The following is a 5,026-nucleotide window of genomic DNA, read 5'->3' as shown; positions in this document are numbered from 1 at the left end:
TTATTAACCTTCATTTCCTCTTATAAAATGAGGGTCTCAAAAGTATATCGGGAGAAATATATGAAGCAGGAAAATGTATAAAGGATTACAGTAGTGTCTAGTAAATAATAAGTACTGAAAAGTATTGGATATTATTATTATAAATGCTGCAAGTATGGAGAATTATTAAATACATGGTAGTAAAAAATGCATAGTAGAGTGTAATATACTTATTAAATGTCATGTTACAAAATAATTCTTAAGTACAGAAAATATTCTTGTAAGTGAAAAAAATCAAGACTCAAAACTACATATTCCCCTTTCCAGTCCCAGCTCTGGACACATCTACCATCGCGATGTTGATGCCCAAGAAGAACCGGATTGCTACGTATGAACTCCTCTTCAAGGAGGGGGTGATGGTGTCCAAGAAGAATGGCCTCATGCCAAAGCACCCTGAACTGGCAGACAAAAACGTGCCCAACCTTCATGTCATGAAGGCCACACAGAGTCTCAAGTCACAAGGTTATGTGAAGGAACAGCTCGCCTGGAGATATTTCTACTGGTACCTTTCCAACGAGGGTATCCAATATCTGCATGATTACCTCCATCTGCCCCCTGAGATTGTTCCTGCCACCTTGTGCTGCAGCTGTCCTGAGACTGGCAGGTCACAACCGAAAGGTCTGGAAGGTGGACGACCTGCAAGATTGACTCAAGGGGAGGCTGATAGAGACATACAGACCGAACGCGGTGCCTCCTGGTGCCGACAAGAAAGTCGAGGTTGGGTCAGCAACTGAATTCCAGTGTAGAGTCGGATTTGGTCGTGAACGTGATTAGCCACCTCAGTAAAGTTGGAGGGAATTGCTTTGTGTTGAATAAACATGTAGACAGAAAAACTGAAAAAAAAAAAAAAACACACCAAAAAACCTGTATATTCCTGTTGATGTTGTTAGGTTCCATCAAGTTGACCATGATTCACAGAAACTCTATTAACAACCGATCTGAACTTTGGACATCTTCACAATATTTTATATGCTCCCGCCCACTTTTATAATCATTTTGCCAGTCCGTGTTATTGAGGGTCTTTCTCTTTTTTTCTGACCCTCCACCTTTCCTAGCTTGATGTCCTTTTTTCCAAAGATTGGCCCCTCCTGACAACATATCACACAAGTTTCACTCTTCTTACCTCTAAGCAGCATCCTGGTTGCACTGTCTCCTAGACAGACTTGTTTGTTCTTTTGGAAGTCCATAGGATATTCAGTCCTCTTCTCCAACACCACAATTCAAAAGCATTGAGTCTTCTTTGATCTTCCTTATTCATTCTCCAACTTTCAGATGTATAGGAAACAATTGAAAATGCCCTGATTTGGATCAGTCACACCTTCTTTAAACTGGCATCCTTGCACTTTAGGAATTTGGAAAATTTATTGACAATGTATTTTTTCCCATTGCCATGTAGCTTTTGATTTCTTGACTGCTGTAACCATGAAGATTGATTGTGATCCAGGTAAAATGGAATCATTAAAAACTTCAATCTTTTCTCTATCCATCATGACATTTCCTATTGTTCTAGGGTGAGGATTTTTGTTTTCTTGATGTTGAAATGTTATCCAAATAGAAGATTATAGTCTGATTTTATGCAGCAGGAGTTTCAAGTCATCTTCATTTTCTGCAAGAAAAGTTGTGCCATAATAAGTCTTACTCCAATTCTGATGCTGCATTTTTCTTCATATAGTCCTGTTTCTCAAATTGTTTGCTCAGGATAGAGATAGAATAAGTTTGAAGAAAGGATACAATCTTGACACACATATTTACTGATTTTAAACCATACAGAGTTCCCTTGTTCTGTTTCATCAAAGCTTTTTAGTCAGTGTGTAGGTTTCTCATGAACACAGTTAAGTGTTCTGGAACATTCATTTTTCTCAATGTTATTCATAATGTGTTATGAGCCACATAGTCAAATGGTTTTGCATAATCAATAAAATACAAGTAAACATCTTCCTGGCATTTTCTGCTTTCAGCCAAGATCCATCAGATATCAACAATATTGTTGTTGTTGTTGTCATTGTTGCTATGTGCCATTGAGTCTCCTGCAATTCATATGTGCAACAGCCCTAAACCCTGCACTATCCTGTGCCAAACTTATTATATCTCACATAACTACCCCCCTTTCCCCAGTCACTGAATCAATCCATCTCATTCAATGTCTTCCTTTCCTGCACTGTCCCTCCATCATCTCATGCATTATGTCACTCTCCAGGGAATGGTCTCTTCTTGGTTTCACCCTTTCTAGGGTGAACTTGTTTGTTCTCCTAGCAGTACATGGTATATTCAATGCTCTTCTCCATCACCTCAGCTCAAAGGCATCAATTCTCCTTCTATCATTCCTAGTCATTGTTCAGCTTTCTAATGCAGAGCAAGTAATTGCAAAGACCATGTCCTGGATCAGGCACACCTTAGGTCTCAAATCTTAACCTTATTTGAATCCAGCTTAAACTTCTAGCAGTTCACTATCCATGTAATGTTCCAGCTGCTTTCTAATGTTGTTTATCAAGATTTTCGTCGCATGTGATATTGTTCAATAATTTCCACATTCTGTTCCATCAACTTCATGTTGGAATGGAAACAGATATGTAGCTGTCTATTAAATTTCTTGGCATTATCTACCGAGCCTTTCCAGCACTGCATATATTTGCTGAAAGTATGGATCACACCAAACTGAAAGTTGTCAGAAATGAAATGACATGCATAAAGACAGGTGTTCTATGCTGAAATGGACTCGTAGTGGCCATTTGAGTCAGAAAATAATGAAATATTTGTAACTGAATGACAAATTGAAGAGGACTGGTGTCACATATTTCATCAAAAAGACCACTTCAAAATCTGTCCTGAGGTAGAATGTCGTGAGGGACACGACTCTAGCCATATGCATAAAATGAAGACCTACTAATATGACTGTTATTCAAATATATGCATGACAGAGAGAGTGTTTCTACCCCTTCACAATTACTTTAGAGATAATTTGAAGCTCTGAAAAGTCACTCTAAAATTTTCTTCAAGTGTTTACCTTGCTTTATTCCTTATGTATTTCAGTTGAGGTTAACCTGAAGAGTACAGGGTTAATTTGAAAAATACATCAGATAGCTCTTCCCTTGGATACCGTGCTTGATGTGAATGTGTTCTGCTGTGAATGAAGAATGTTATTGAATAAAACTAACAAAGGGAAAGAAAGAAAAGACACACATAACCCAAAAAAGAGATGAAAGGGGCAATGTTATAATAGAACCAACTAAAATAAAAAGGTTAACAATGGATATTATGAAAAACTATGCTCAAACAAATAGGAAAACCTAGAGGAAATAGACAAATACTTAGAAATTCACAAACTACCTAAACTGACACAGACTGAAAGCAAACACACCTGAACAGATCCATTACAAAAGAAGAAATTGAACAGGTAATAAAATAACTTAAATCCCAGAGGCGTGCGGTTCGAATCAACCAGATGCTCTGCCGAGGAAGGAGGGACAGTCTCCTCCTGTACCAGTCAGATCTGATTTGACGGTACACTCACACAAAAATAATAAAATTTTAAAAAAAAGTTATAAAATAACTTAGAACCAAAAAATAAAAAGTCATGACCAGATGGTTTTACAAATGAATTTTATCAAACATTCAAGAAGAACTGTTACTAATTCTACATAAACTATTTCAGAATATGGGAAAAGATGGAATTCTCACAGATTCACTCTATGAAGCAAACATATCTCATCACCAAAGTAAAAGTAAAGATTATAGCCAATATCTCTCATGAACATAGGTGCAAAAATCCTCAATAAAATCCTGGCCAATAGAATTCAATAATACATAAAAAAATCCACCATGACCACGTGGTATTCATAAAGGTATGCAAGGATGGTCCAACATTAGAGAAACAATCGTAATTCATCACATTAAATTAAAAAACAAGGAACAAGAAACACATGATCCTATCAATTGATGCAGAAAAGGCCTTTGACAAAGTACATCATCATTTCCTGATTTTTAAAAAATCAACAAAATAGGAATAAAGGGGAAATCCCTCAAAATGGTAAAAAGTGTATGTACAAACCCAAGACCCAATATCGTTCTCAGTGGAGAGAGATTAAAGCCATTCCCTTTGAGAACAAGAACTAAGCAAGGATTCCTACTATCACCTCTCCTATTCAATATTGTATTGGAAGTCTTAGTGATAGCAATAAGAGAAGGAAATAAGAAGTATCCAAATTGGCAAAGAAGAGGTAAAATTATCTCAATATGCAGATGATATGATAGTATACTTAGAAAACCCTAAAGACTAAGCAAGAAAACTACTGCACATAGTTGACCAATTCAGCAAAGTGGCAGGATACAAGATCAACATACAAAAATAAATTTGATTTCTCTGCAGTGACAAAGGGAATACAGAACTGGAGGTAAGGAAAATGATACCCATCACAATAGCTAATCACAAGATTAAATACTTGGGGAGTAAATCTTACTAGAAACACAAAGGATCAGTTCAAAGAAAATTACAAAACATTACTACAAGAAACAAAAAGAGACTTGAAATGAAATTAAATATAAGAAATTAAAGAATATACCATGCTCTTGGATAGGAAGACTCAATATTGTGAAAATGGCAAGTCTACCAAAACCAATTTACAAATTCAGTGCAGTCCCAATACAAATACCAATTCCATTTTTCAACAAGATGGAAAAAGGCAATTTCTAATTTCATCTGGAACGGAAAGAGGCCTCAAATAAACAAAGCACTCCTAAAAAAAGAAACAAGGTGAGAGGCATCTCACTTTCTGATCTCAAATCCTACTACACTGCTATGGTGGACAAAAGAGAGTAGTACTGGTATAATTTCAGACACATAAATCAATGGAATAGAATTGAGAACCCAGAAATTAGCTCATCTACCTATTATAAACTAATTTTTGACAAGGAGGTTAAATCAGTTAAACTGGGAGGGGGAGCCTCTTTAATAAATGGTGTTGGAAAAAATGGGAAACTCAAACAAGAC

The 5,026-nt window shown here is 36.4% G+C and overlaps 1 pseudogene; it reads left to right on the top strand.

Moving 5' to 3' along the window:
• The first annotated feature begins 335 nt into the window (after positions 1-335).
• LOC102865352 lies at positions 336-813 on the top strand (annotated as a pseudogene).
• Positions 814-5,026: the final 4,213 nt, after the last annotated feature.

Source organism: Elephantulus edwardii, unplaced genomic scaffold (genome assembly GCF_000299155.1).
Source record: "Elephantulus edwardii isolate Elephantulus edwardi_28Jun2011 unplaced genomic scaffold, EleEdw1.0 scaffold00031, whole genome shotgun sequence".
NCBI lineage: Eukaryota > Metazoa > Chordata > Mammalia > Macroscelidea > Macroscelididae > Elephantulus > Elephantulus edwardii.
The sequence above is the reverse complement of the archived record's forward strand: the minus strand, read 5'-3'. Positions and strand labels throughout refer to the sequence as shown.